This window comes from Rhipicephalus microplus, chromosome 5 (genome assembly GCF_043290135.1).
Source record: "Rhipicephalus microplus isolate Deutch F79 chromosome 5, USDA_Rmic, whole genome shotgun sequence".
In the NCBI taxonomy this organism is placed as follows: domain Eukaryota; kingdom Metazoa; phylum Arthropoda; class Arachnida; order Ixodida; family Ixodidae; genus Rhipicephalus; species Rhipicephalus microplus.
The window spans coordinates 45,294,211-45,309,429 of NC_134704.1; the positions used below are offsets into that span (position 1 = coordinate 45,294,211).

Below are 15,219 nucleotides of genomic sequence, written 5' to 3' on the forward strand. Positions count from 1 at the left end.
TTTCCTTTTACGTCGAATAACCATATGGCGCCGGAATCAAGTGGTTTGGCGTCGACGCACAGCGAATAGATATACGTCTACCACGGTAATCATTTGTTAATCACTTGGAACACGGCACCTGTCCGCAACAGGGATTGGTCACACTTAGAGAAATGGAATGTTTTATTGAAATGCACTACAAAACGGGGAAAAAGAGAGAAATACCCGCTGTTTCGTTGCCGTTGGGGTTATAGTAAAACGCCTATGTATTCTTTGTTTATTGACTTGGATACAGTGAAGGAAATGAGGCAACCTGTATTTTGTTGCGGGTCATAAATAAATGCACGTTGATATTATCACCGATTTCCAGCCACCGTCAACAAACTGTTAATGTCTTACGCTTTTGCACACCACTCCAACGGGTGCAGGTGACAGTTATAAGTCGTACTAAGATTGAGGTGCTATCGATTTTCCATTGGCGTCTTCTGACTCCTCGCGATTCACGGTAACCCTCACCTTGCTGACCCAGAGAGGGGAATAGAGAAGCAGATAGTATAGAGACAGGCCGAGAAGGTAATCATAGGTGGTTTTGCTTAGCTACCCTGCGCAGGGTGAAGATGCACAGCGAGAGAGAGGGAGAGAAAAGCACCATCCCCGTGCAATATACAACGCTACAATAAACAGCGCTCTAGCGCGCCATGTGAGGCCTGGTGGTGGCAGTGCTTGACTGGTGATCCGAGAGTCGTGGGATCGAATCCCGGCTTGGAGGTAGCATTCAGATGGAGGGAAAATGCTAAAGACCCGTAACTTGAACTTAAGTTCCCTTTAAAAAAATTCAGGTGGTAGAAATTTGCAGCTTCCTACACTACGGCGTCTCTCGTATTGAAATCCCGGCTCTGGGACGTAAAATTGCAACAGTTATTATCAACAAGCCGCATCCTACAGTTCATCATGTAGGCCAGCAGACCAGATGAATTCGAGTAGGGAAAACATAGACTCTTGTACATGACAGCGCTGGCCTCGCTATACGAACGGTTGTTTATTTCGTTAAGCATTGCGCAGATCTCTTGCTTATGGGCGCCAACGAGAATCACTCTTTCATTGCTTTCCATCATGCTGCTTGCGAAGCATTACGTGTTTGTTCTCTTTCGATCCTCGGTGGCACTGAAAGATTACGCCTACATTCAATATTTTGCTTAATCGGGCGTGGCGGACATGGCGAGTCCCTTTCGTATGAGCGTGTGTGATCTTAGAGTCGGTCATCGTCGATAGATCGATGAATGGATCGATCGATTCCGTGAGTGAAAGTAAGACCGATCACGTTCCTCTACACCGTGCCCATTTACGAGACCGAAATGAAGGACGCATAACAAATGCGCGACCGCTAGGTGGCCCCGAGACAACAACGTGCAACCAAGGTCGCCGCGAAATGGAACGGATGCTCTCTCCCCGGAGCCGATGGCTTCCTTACCGCACAATGGGTGTAGTATATCTTCACGGAATGGCATAGCGGTCTACCCCGACCTCGGGTTCATTGGTATTGACGTAGCCAGGGGCAGAAGAAGCGGAAAAGTGGGTTAACCTTACACCCTTGAAAAAAATTATGTCTGCATACGACAACACAAACGAACGAATTCACGTACAAACACAGGTAAAATTTAGTCAGACAGCCTCCAACCCAAGAAAAATTTCTGGCTGCGCCCCTTTTCACTATTATGACTTCCAGACAAGTCCGGAGCAATCTCAATAAATGAGATATGCCTAAATGTTTAAAAATTCGATCATGAAGATTTTCAAGAGAGTTAACTAACTTCGGGTAGTCAAATCGGATCCCGAACCACTTTCGGCGCAGCGTCCTTCATATTCATAGCCGACTCACTCACTCGCTCGCTCACTCACTCACTCACTCACTCACTCACTCACTCACTCACTCACTCACTCACTCGCTCGCTCGCTCGCTCAAATAATCAATCACCAAGTGTCAATGGGAAAGCTCAACAGTTCAATCTATGAGATAGCTCAACAGCAAGCTGGCGTGACAGCTGTATGCGGGTATGCCACCGCTATTCTTAGGTAGCAAAAATCCTCACGGCTCCACTCCGGGCACTGAATCCATCCTCCGCCCCGCTGAAAGCGCATTCGCCTGGCAGATATTTTGGACAAGCGTTCGGACGATCGAACGTGTTCGCACACCCGCGCGTAATTTTCTTTTCCTGCGTTTATTCGGGACCACCGCGGCGTCGATATTGACCCTCGCTGTATGTTGATCCACGTTTGCATGCGCCCATGATATCTTTGAGCCGAGACAAGTTCAAGGTTTTCGTCGTCGTTCATTTAATGACCCATTGCGGGTCCATTTCGCTCCCCTCCACCTTCCGTTTTTGCGTGCGCGCAAAGATCATTCCATCCCCTCTACGGCGTGTTTCCGGTTCACTAATGTGCCTGGAGGGGTACGCAGCAATCGGGAAATGTCGAGGTTATCGTCCACGCGAGCGCATTCGCGGGTGTGCCTCATAACGAACGAACCAGCGGGTCGATCAGGCGTCAATCCATGGCCCGAGTCCTGTTTAACGAATGCTAATGCGACGCGGTTATGTTTGCGCAGAGTTGGTGTATACACCGGGCGCTATAACGACACCTCGACGATGGCCGAAACGGCAACTCGTGCGAGTTTGGAGTTGAAAAGAGACGATAGATAAAAAGCAAACGCGTTACTTTTCTTGCTTATGTTCTTTGGCTGCGGTGACGTCACTTCCGAGGCAACGTCGCCAAGGCGATAATGTGTTCCGCCTCGCAGCTCAGTTTCCTGAACGTGCGTGCGACATCCTATGGCAATATTGGCGAAAAGCAAATAATAATTCGGAAAGAGACAGGGCGTCCAAACACGGACACAGTAAGGAAGTCAATACACCACAGACCAACTAAATCAGCTCTCCGCAATTCTAAGCAAATAGTGCTCGGCTGCTGGCTGGGAATTCGTGGGTTCGATCCTGAACGCGGCAGACGCGTTTTGATGGAGGTGAAACGCAAGAGGCCTGTGTACTTCGTCATGTCAGCGAACGCAAAAGAACGTATTTCCTTCGAGTAATGAGTATCCGTCATCATGCACGTGACATACGCTGTGTGGGTACACCTCGGCAGTACGTGCGCATGTTAATAGCGCCGACACGTCAACTCATGGCCAAATGAACGAGTCCTCTATCAACAAGGCCGTGTTCTCTCAGGCGAGGCGGCACAACGGAAAACAACCAGAAAGCGAGCGATCTCGCGACCTCTTTAACTGAGCACGAAATCTCTTGGTGCACGCGTATACGCGCGAATCTCGGTTTATATATCTTACGATCGGCTCGCAGCCTGCGCACAAGGATAACCTGTCTGTTTCACAACGCTCACTTCTGTGATACCCATCGTATGTAATATTGCACAGACGGGTTTGAGTGTCGCCATGATGAACTGTTAATCTTTGTGTTTTGCAGCTTTAACAATAAACAGACAGTGTTGCGGTGAAAACGCATGCAAATGGTTGGGTTTGTATAGGATGTTCTATGGCCTTGATAATTCGCATTACGACATACAAAAACACTGGCTGAAAAGGCTAAGATGGCAGCGCCCATGTGTCCTAGAGATGGTTCTCTGTAGCATGGGCAGCAGGTATACAGTTTGCGACGCTGTTAGCGTCATAGGCATGCGCACAGAAGAAGGGGGATGCAAGAGGGGTGGCTAACCTCTTTACCCACCAATGAAAGGGGGGGGGGGACGCCTTTTCACAGTTGGTCCTATCCTGTCGTTGCTCGAAAAGCAGGGTTATGCCCAAACAGGTTTCTGACGATAATGACTGCGGAAGGTACCCGATTCCGCTTTGTAAGAACTGTATAATTACTATATTTACGCCTGAAAAACCAAGAAGCACGAGAACCAAGGACAGGCTGTACGAAGCAATGTCAGTCCTTATTTCTCTTTTTCATACATCGTGAAGCATGTTTCCTTTTTGAACTCGACCAATAAAAGCGGGAGTGTCTGCGATGAACCTTCACTCCCTTATTGTTCCCCTGCGCACGCCGACGGTTAGTGTTAAGACAGCAAGAAGAATACGACCGCCTTTAAACAAAAAGGACACGAAATGCCAGCTTAGAGGCAGAGAGGAGCAGGGGGGAGCACCTTCTCTGCAGGCTGCAGACCCAAGGCGATTACGTCTCATGTCGGAATCGTTTCCGCGGTCTTTACGTAACGTACGGGCACACTGTAGTAAACCGGAAGTGCCCCTGTATGGGTCGTGAAGTCATTCATTTTGTATTTCTTTTATAGCACGTTTCGTGACGCAGAAGAAAATGACGAGAGAAGTAGCTATGGTACCTGCGCTTTTAGTACTTGCGCAGTAAAGAACTCATATGCATCCCACACCTTTCTATACGCTTTCTCACCGAGTATATAGGTTTAAGCCTCCTACTAGTGCATGTATACATATTTTAGATTTGAATACGCGAGGGCGGGCGAGCATGTGTACTTCAACTGGTCTGCCAATATACACTAAAAAAAAAGAAGTCTACGCAAAGTAAAAAAAAAACAAAAAAATGGCAGGCCGGAAGAAGATGCAGTGTAAGCGTAACCATGTAACACCTCGCTCAGCAAGCAACTCTCTGACAATTGCGTCCTCGCAATGACCTTCAAGATAAACGTACCCCATTTGCCTCTACTCCATTGCCTTCATCACACGTCTTCAAAGAACAAACAAACGCGCGGTGCAATCCACATGATACAGTATGCCTCAAAAAAATGGCCGGAACACTTCGTTCACAGGAAAGCTTCAGTCGGTGCTCGAGTAAGGCACGCATAGAAACCCTTCAGTGCTCGTTCATTTTCTTGTGTTCTACGCGATCTGCGTGAAGCGTGTGCTGGTATGAATAAATGCGTGGTAAAATGGACGAGGCAGCACACAGACGCATCGAGCCGTATGCCTGCCCCCGTTCACCCTCGAAGCCTTTTCGGCCCGTCTTCCAGACACTCACTCGCAGCGCGGGTCGGAATTTATTCATGACTCGCGATGCTCCGGTGCCCGCAAGTCCGACGATGGCGCTGCTCATATATGCAGCGAGGTGAGCGCCGCAGTTCCTTCTTTATTTACGTCGATACGAATAAAGTAGCGGATGGCGTGTGCCGCACGGAAAGACAAAAGAAGAGCGTATAGAACGAGGCCAGCGTGAAAAAAATTCCGAGCACTTTTTTTTTTTTACTCGTCCCTATATACACTATATACGGCGACGTATACCTTCTCCAATACACCCACGAAAACATCCACGCTTTCGTTTTCCCGCCATTTTCGTTCTCGCTTCAGGGACAACCCGAATATGCGAGGCACGTATTGAGCCATCGTCGTGTCGTCGATGTTCGTGCGGTATTTGATTTACAAATGGAGCCGCGGATGGGACGACATCTGCTGAAACACGCCGTATTTCTCTCTATATACGTGAAGAACACCCTTGATTTAAAGCTCGCGCTCAGCTGACTCTCGAAGTCACGTCCTATAGCTCGCCCGCTTCTTTCTTGCATTCATATTGAATCTGAATGAGAAAAAAATTAAAACTCGCTAAAAGTTGTTGTTGGGCTCGTTGGTGAATACTCCACGGAACGAAAAAACGTAGTACACCAAGGTGTATTGCGTCCTTGGTGCATTGCGTCTTCTTATTCCGCGAAGAAAATAAAGGTGCGCTTCTGCCACTGAAATACGAGCTGTGTGTGTGTGTGTGTGTGTGTGTGTGTGTGTGTGTGTGTGTGTGTGTGTGTGTGTGTGTGTGTGTGTGTGTGTGTGTGTGTGTGTGTGTGTGTGTGTGTGTGTGTGTGTGTGTGTGTGTGTGTGTGTGTGTGTGTGTGTGTGTGTGTGTGTGTGTGTGTGTGTGTGTGTGTGTGTGTGTGTGTGTGTGTGTGTGTGTGTGTGTGTGTGTGTGTGTGTGTGTGTGTGTGTGTGTGTGTGTGTGTGTGTGTGTGTGTGTGTGTGTGTGTGTGTGTGTGTGTGTGTGTGTGTGTGTGTGTGTGTGTGTGTGTGTGTGTGTGTGTGTGTGTGTGTGTGTGTGTGTGTGTGTGTGTGTGTGTGTGTGTGTGTGTGTGTGTGTGTGTGTGTGTGTGTGTGTGTGTGTGTGTGTGTGTGTGTGTGTGTGTGTGTGTGTGTGTGTGTGTGTGTGTGTGTGTGTGTGTGTGTGTGTGTGTGTGTGTGTGTGGAAACTGTTTGGACGAAATAACTTGAACCGTGCGATATCTAGATAATACGAAACGTATAATGTATCGAAGAGTAAAAAAAAACTAGACTTCGTAATTAACGATAAAGAAGACGGCATTTTAAGAAAATCGCTGGCTTCAAAACGCTGTATTTGTTTCTTGTAAATTTTCGTATACAGCTGAAATCGGCTTGCAAGTACACATATAAAAAATGAAATTGGTAACAGAAAAAAAAACACAAAACCTTCTCGTTGCTTTTTTGGAGCAGTGGTCGCTTCAAGTTCTTCTAGGGAGTGTTTCCACACCGATAACCACAGTGTCACTTTATTATATTTTGGAGTGGGATCAGCTATTTGTACGCCTGTTTCATGGAAACAAATTAGAGTGATGACTCAGTGGCTCCGCCCCAAAAAACGTATGGTCCTAAACAAGGTTAGCAAAAATTAAAGGGGGGGGGGAGAATTTCACGGACCATGTAACCTTTTTCTGCGCGCAAATAACTGCTCTTGCCTTCCCTGCTTGTTGAAAATTTACTCCTTTCTGAGGCCAAATGCACAATAGCTCTGCATTTGTAAATTGTATCTTTGCTATAGGCATGCAATCTTGGCTAACTATATGTCCTGTAACGTGATTAGCTGAATGTTTCTCTTACAAACAGTGCTAAGGTAAAATGGTTTTTGTGAATGCGTGCCCTGGCTAACCTCTATAGGACAGACGGAGATGGAAAGAGGGACATAACAGATGAGAGGGCAAAGGCAGGCATGGTTACCTGGAGAGAAAACTTGGTACACTAACTGACACTGTCAACTGAGAATATGTTGATTATGTTGGAGTTGATTATGATGATGAGCAGGAGAAGGTTGAAAAGTATGACTGATAGACGCCGAGTGAGAAACGCGGGAAGCGCGGGCTCCATCAGAGTTGGCACACGATTGCCGCAGACCATCAACACAACCCACAAGGAGGTTGTAGTTGGAATACGACGTATGTTCGCATGACACCATATAGCTGTTATGCTTAATATGAATCATGAGCAAAGAGAAACAGTATACACGGCCTGCAGAATGGCTGCAGTATCTCGCATTCGACAGGAGAGGAGGATAGAAAAGGCTTCGCTGACCGATCCCATCCATGGTCAGATCGATAAGGAAGGGCCTTGGGGCAGGAAAACGGAAGCCATACTGATACACGTGGTGGCATCGTCATGGATGATTGATGCAGTGCCCAGGGAGACAGCTCGGAACGCCTCCGTCATAACTAAAAGATGATTCTCGCGAGCTCGGACAGTTATAGCGTCGGCATGTCCGGGTCACGTATACAATTGACGAGCGAGGACTGTATGCTGCGTCAGTACGTGCAGATCTCATTCGCTACGCTCATATAAATGAAAAAAAAACGTACTGCATGCATAAGATCTACAGTGTGGTACACTGTTAAACAGAACGCTCGAATGGGCACCTTTCATAGTAGTGGCCGCCTAACTGCAAGTGAATGTGGGAACATTGCCCGTGCACTTATCTAGACTGTCAAAAAGCAACCAGGAATGTCAACCAATATAACTCTTACGCAAATTTAAGTCGCTTTTCTTTTGCAAGAAAGCCAAAACTGCACATACCCTGAAAACAAGCTCTTGATTTGACCTATCTGTACATCCAACAGCAAAAGTTTACGGGGCGTGAGCTCCCCTGCAAACGGGAATGTGTTCTCTGTTAATGATTGACGCTTCTAATCTAGCGAATAACTGTATAGGTGGCAATAACTGCTGCCGACTGGAACATCTGACAGGGAGGCTGATGCCTCCAGGGAATATGAGCCCTGACTTAAATTTCGCGTCCTTACTGAAATCCATCCTCCTCGCTTCTTGGAAACATCCCGTCGAAGGGGGGCTCTTACAAAACAGAGCCCATATGCGCCCTGGTTAAAAGCAGGTCTTGCATTAAGTGAGCGCGCCTTTGAGGTTACGATCTCATCTTGCATCTGATAAGGTTCGGCTTCGCCCACTCTAAGAATGTCGCGATCGCATGCTCTCGGCAGGCGATGCGGCGTTATCTAAGCGAAGCCTGAGTGGCAGCATGGGCTCCGCATTTCACGTCCTCATTTGTTTACTGCGCTATAGTTGCGTAATAGCGGGCCTGTTCGAGTGCTCGCCTCCGGATCTTCGCTTGGGCGACCTCGATGCTGGCGTCGCTCTCCGCAAGTGCCGTGCGATGGCGCATGCGCGTAGGCTCCGGCGAAGGGAGATCGGGTTACGGCTCGGTGACACCCACAGCCGAGGAGATGCGGCATGAACAGGCGCGCAGTCTTTTGCTGTCGGAGACCCACCGTGAGAGCTGCTGCAAAAAAGGACTCCAGCAAGCGGCTTTTATTGATGTCGCGACTAGGAATGAGCTTTGTGATCGCTGATTGTTGCCACTGTTGCCAAGTTATTAAATAACTGTGACCTGCCTACAGTGCCCGGCCCACTCGATCAAACGGCTGTCTGGCCTACTTTGATTCAGTGACTGCAGAAAAGTGCTCGGGCTGTCTTGAAGAAAAAAAAACGTATATGTAAAGTGGTAAGACATTTTCTCAGCGCTGCTGGGTTGGGCAGTGCTGGTTTTCGAAAAGAACTCATGGGCCTCAAGACCTTTAACTATGTGCTTTGTACTCGTGTTCCCTTGCATATGTGTGGTTTCGTTGAGCTAGTTTCCCAGACATTTGCAAAGGAATAAAAACGGCACAAATTAAACGTAACGCAAGCGAAAGAACACACAGCACGAGTGCTAACAGCCGCAGGTTTTATTGCCTCAACCCAATACGATGAGAAAGTGACGGGAAACCAACGGCATGCCAAATTTTAAGGTTTTGCTACGACCCATGTGCAGGAGCTGTCAATTGAATACAAAGGACACGGAGGCTATCGAAAGATCAAGGACTTAAATATCATTTGCAAGTTACAACCGTTAATGTCACCTTGCGATTCAACGCAATAAATATTCCCAACGTGAACTGCTGAGGGAACGTCATAAATCGAGGAAGAGAAATTGTGAGCCCTTCGACTACGTCGAAGATCAATAGCAGCAGCTGCTGCTTTGCACGCTCTGCGAAAGTGATTTCACATCGTATGCGTGCTTCTCTGAGCGTTGGTGCTTCTCCGATTTCCGTTGTTCTCCAACATTCGTCATATATAATATTAGTCACTGACAAAATGAAGACCAATTTCAATAACGCAGAAAACATACAACACGCGATTGTACATCTATGAACAATAAATTTATAGATGGAATGTAAGACACGTAGACAGCAAGTTGATGCAACATATGTTTTCAGTTGTAATTAACAGTGGCAACCATAAAAAAACAAAAAAAAACACGTTTTAACGATCAACTGCATCATTTTATTGATCAGTTCTTCGCGTGCATCGTTCGAGCCTTTACAACGCGGGCACGTGTCGTTTCTTTCCTTTCTTTTCTTTTTTTTTTCCGCCACCTCATCTTCGCGTGTTCGTGAGCTAACGGAGAGCGCGTCTGGTGCGCATTGATCGTAAGAGTCGAAGCACTCAAACGCACCTGTTATTCGGTGTCGGGCTAGGAGGTCTTGCTACTGCGTACGAAAAATAAAAATTGGCTCTGTTGATAGCAGTAACAATCACGAAATAATACAATATTAAGTGTAATCTATCTATCTATCTATCTATCTATCTATCTATCTATCTATCTATCTATCTATCTATCTATCTATCTATCTATCTATCTATCTATCTATCTATCCATCTGTCTATCTATCCATCTATCTATCTATCCATCTATCTATCTATCTATCTATCTATCTATCTATCTATCTATCTATCTATCTATCTATCTATCTATCTATCTATCTATCTATCTATCTATCTATCTATCTATCTATCTATCTTTCTATCTATCTATCTATCTATCTATCTATCTATCTATCTATCTATCTATCTGTCTATCTGTCTGTCTGTCTGTCTGTCTGTCTGTCTGTCTGTCTGTCTGTCTGTCTGTCTGTTTGTCTGTTTGTCTGTTTGTTTGTTTGTTTGTTTGTTTGTTTGTTTGTTTGTTCGTTCGTTCGTTCGTTTGTTTGTTTGTTTGTTTGTTTGTTTGTTCGTTCGTTCGTTCGTTTGTTTGTTTGTTTGTTTGTTTGAAGATATAAGCAAGCTGATCCGGGAAATAAGCACATAAGCACAAGCATTAAAAGGGGGACTTTAGCACGATGGGAAAGTGCTTATCCTATTGCGGATGACGTGCACGGACATTATTCTAGATTATCTTACAGATTATTAGTGGCAAAGTGGTAAACAAGTGCATGAGAGAGCGAGGCCTACCTTATTTAACCCTGTAGTACCAGCATAGTTGGCTTGTTTTGGACACGGAAGACACTGAGAAGCAACTAAATATATTCGGCGTATTTCAAACTTACGGCGTATTTTGCACTACCCAACTTACAGGGGGTGGGGGTTGTACGGTTTATCACATTACACAAATAAGAAGAGCTCATCCTTCGACCATCCGGTTGTTCATTTCCCATTTCCCCCTTCAAGACTGTTGTAATCGGCAGGTATCACGTTATAACACATCGCGTTTTTTTTTTTTTTTTCATCGGAAGTAAGCTTCGCGTTTCTGCCGTCCTTAACTCACGTTCCCCTAATTCCTTAATTAACCAACCACAGTAGTAAGCGTGCGGGGCGAATGATACAGCCCCATCCACGAAGCGCCCGGCAGGAAGGAAGTGGGTCCAGTTATGGTGACGTTAGAGAAAAATTGGAGAATGAAGAAATGAAAAGCCGACGTCGTGCCCCAAACGTGCTGCCATCGCCGGGCGCGCCCGTGCCCCCCTCCCGCGCATCGTGCCGAGGACCGGAGTCGTTCATTTCCTCCCGGTCGAGCCGCCTCTTGCCATTACTGCTGTCGTCTATCTTCCGCGGCCGTTCCTTCCGGTCCCGCTGCCGCCTTACTGTGTACACACGGGCTAGAACGTACGCACACAGAAAGGGAGTGTGCGCCGAGAAGCGAGGGGAGTGTAGGAAGAGAGCGAGCTCAGTGCTAGCTAGCGCCAACGTATCGATCCGAGCTCGCCGTTCGCTTCAGACAGTCTCGGAGGAACGCGTTCCGTGGCACACACACACACACGCACGCACCTTCCCCGCTGTTGCTTGCCCCGTTGTTGGGGCAGCGGGCAACGAACGACTGCCCAGCACGGTGCTATGTGGACCAGCCGTTTCCTTTGCCGCGAATGTGGAGGAAGACGCAACTGCTGCGGGAGATTCCGTTTTCCTTTCTTCTTTCTTTTTGATCTTCAACATCACCGTCGTCATCTTGCTGCTCTTTCTTTGCAGCTCCCGCGCCTCCCTTCTTGCTCGCGCTCACTGAAAGATGGGATCGACCCCGCTGACCCGTCTGCGTTCCACTTGCGGGTCCTCCCTTTTCACGTACCGTCCTCATTTCCCCTTCTTCTTACTTCGCGACTATTGTTTGAGCCAGCAGGGGAAAAAAGGGGGAGTGGGATTCCGTGGTGTTACGCCTATTTCATCAGATTTCAACAGGAAAGTGGTTTATGCCAGTGTCAACCACGACTCCACTGACATATTTCTGTCAGAGACATGACATCGCAAAATATATGCTAAGAGATGACAAAGAAAAACTACAAGAATAAAGTTTCGTCAGCGGGAGTCGAACCAATGACCTCTTGCTCCGCAGCGCGAACCGACTCGGCCACAAAGCATACGCTGTTTACTTTGCTAATGGCAAGCTATTTATAATCACCATTCACCGATGGCAGTATTCAGAGATCGGCGAGTTCAGCCTGTTTTCGTTATGACTGGCGAGATGGCGCGAAAGGTCCAGATGGCGCGTTTAGAATGCCGTTCCCCCGCGTGGTGCGATGCGCATTCGCTTCAACAGGGCGTGGTCGCCCGTGCGCCCGCGCTTATCTCGCGATCGGAGCGGTTTGTTGCGCCTTGACCTTTCACCGCCAGTGTGCGCTGAAGCTAAAGAGAGCACGGAGGTCACTTCGCTCGCTGCAGTGGCAGCGCTTGTGAACGGAGCGCATCACTCACATACAAGCAACGATTGTTACAGTTCTTAGATTCGATCGCAGGATTTCAAGCTGGACGGTCGTGCCCTCGCGATCTCCGACGCCAGCGTAGCTCCCGCCGACTGGTTCGCCCTCCGCGGTCTCCTGACGCCGTGCAGCTCTCGCATTGTGGTGCCCTGCCCTTGGACTAGTTGCTTCGACCGGACCCCTACTTTCCTATCTCCTTCTATTTTCCGTCGCTTGCCTCTCTATTTCCTCATCTATTTCCTTCTATTCTTCTTATCCCTCCTTCCCCCCACCCCTATAAGGCACTGCGCCGTGTCGCCTATTCACCTTTTCATAAACGCCTCCCCGGGCGCCGCCATAGCCCTTCTTGGGCTGTGCAAATTGGCGCGTCCCATCGAAAATGCACTGACAACGCTGCGCCCTTAACCTTTGTACTGCCGCGCACAGCCTATCATGGCGGTGTTTTTTTTTTTCTTCCTGTGAAAAGGTGTATAGGCAGACAGAAACTAGGTGCCTTTTTCTTCTTCCTTACATGTCGCGGGTTCAAATCCCGGCTGCGGCGGCTGCGCTTCCGATGGAGGCGGAAATGTTGTAGGCCCGTGTGCTCAGATTTGGGTGCACGTTAAAGAACCCCAGGTGGTCTAAATTTCCGGAGCCCTCCACTACGGCGTCTCTCATAATCATATGATGGTTTTGGGACGTTAAACCCCACATATCGATCGATCAACCAATCAATCAATTCTTTTTTACAACCACTACCACCTACAACCACTACAGTTCTTAGTTCGCGCTCGTCTGGTGTATACTTGTGCGTTCGTGCCGTGCGTCCTTCTTTGGGTTTGTGAAGCTGGGACGTACTGCGTATGTTCTTTTCCTGCGTCCTTTCTGCTTGAAGAACGCGCAGCAAATTTCGAGCGGCTTACCGTTTGTTTTTTGCTTTACATTACAATTGGTTGCTATACTATTCATTCCTTCGACCTTGGAGTGAAGCAATACACAATAAACGTTCAATTATACCTGTGAAGGCACGTTTCATAATAATTGACTCTTAATTCTTGGGGCCTAACGTCTTAAACCTATAATATAATGATGAGAGACGCCGTAGGGGAGACCTCCAGAAATTTAGCCCACCTGGGGTTCTTTAAACGACACGTTTTTTTTCGTGTTGTACCGATTCCTATGACAGAGGGTTCAGTCACGCGTTTGTTTAATTTTTGGGCCCTTATCAAAAGCTTTAGACATGGCAACCACGAGGAATTCAGCAAATACTGCTACAGACTGCATATGCATATATTTATTTTCGCTTCTAGTTAAACTGCAGCCCTCCTGTTTCAGTAAAGCCGGTGAGCGAGGAGTTTAAAATGAATACTTCCTTAATCTGCACCACTGTGATACCTACAAACTTGCACGCCCTATACTGTGTTGTTGCCAATAAGCAGCTGATAGAGCGGTGCAACCTGCGCCTCCTATGGAGTCAGCGAAGTCCGTTGGTGATAGCTCGGAGATAGGAAAAAGAAATAGAACATCCAGTTACGCCCCCGAACGAGTCAGCGGTATTCCTTTTATTCAAGCACTGTATTCGGCTCGAGCCGAATCAACAAGATATATCATTTATACTTTCTATTAACCATTGGCCAGTTCCGTTCACTAACGATATACAGTGGCGCGACTGGCCAAAACTCACTGTTATACAATCACATCAAGTGAAGAAGAAAAAAGGGACCTTTGCGAATACGGTTCTCTCGGCCAGTAATTACCGGCAAATTTCTTTTCTATGTACGCCTTGTGTCGCCCTCCTTCATTGCACCTAACCTCCGATTTGCAGTGCATGCTGGGAATCACTTGAAATATCGTTCGTTTCACACATGGTAAAAACGACTTCATACATAAAGAACACACACAGTTTAACAACAGTGTTGTCCTTTTTTTCTCTCTCTCTTTCTTAGGTACGCGAAGGAAGACAAATGAAAAGATTCATAGAAACATTTAGAATCCATAGGTGCCGGAGCAAATTGTCCAGCGCCGACTTGAGAACACAGCGAGCGAAGTAATTAGGCGTTGCGAAGAGAAGGCAATGTTCTTAATGCTCCTCCAGGGTTCGTCGTTATTTCTTCGGCTTCGCCTTAGACTCTGCCTCAGCGCAACAATTTTCAGGCAAATAAAAAAGAAAAATAGGAAAGCATAAACCAAATCCTAACTAAAAAAAAAACTCTGTCTTGAAGCGCCGCGGCGTGTTAATAATTTCTCAAATAAGGCGTGAAAAAAAAAACAAAGAACGCAAGAATAACAGAGAAGAAATCGGCGAGTCTGACTTCGGAGCTGCGAGAGGAATCGTATTAAAAGCCGGATAAGGAGACGAGAATGAAGCCCACTGGAAAAACCGAGTGCGTGGACAGTGCCTGTTAAAAAGTTCATTTCATAGGCGTTGCTTCCTCCTTTTAGTTTTTTTTTTGTTTCGCGGCGATATCGCGAATTCTCTGAGAAAATATGCCTCGCGGTCTTGGCGTTCTCTCGCGAGTAATTATGCTCGGCTGCGCGTGTCGCCTGCGTGAAGATTTCTTTTTATACGAGCTCGCCATTGCAGCCATAGTAATTGAAGCGGCCACGAATCGCGCGCTTCCTTTTGTTTAAACGAATTTCCTTTTGTTCGCTTCATCCTTCCTGTTCGCCTTTAGCCGGGCGCTTTTCACTGATAATACGCCTTCCCCGATAAGACGATTACCCGCAGCATTCAGAGCTTACGAACAGGTATCTAGCGTACGTTTCTGTGAATGAAGAATCAAAGCGGGTATGATGTAGCGCTTCAATTTTGCTTGAGCTATTTAGTTTTCGTAACTCATTTCTAAAAAACCTGGTCGATACCACCGATATCGAGAGTGGATAGTTGCTCGGATCGCTTACGAAAGCCTAAAGGGTTAGTACTGGAACAAAATTATTGCGTCATGCCGACCCAATGTAGCAAATGTCCTCTAAAAAAAGATAACAGCAGCC

The 15,219-nt window shown here is 47.1% G+C and overlaps 1 protein-coding gene across 2 annotated transcripts in view; it reads right to left on the reverse strand.

Annotated features, from left to right (window-relative positions):
- LOC119174635 (cell adhesion molecule Dscam1-like) overlaps positions 1 to 15,219 on the reverse strand; it is a 141,091-nt gene that overhangs the window by 46,577 nt on the left and 79,295 nt on the right. The window lies entirely within an intron of this gene.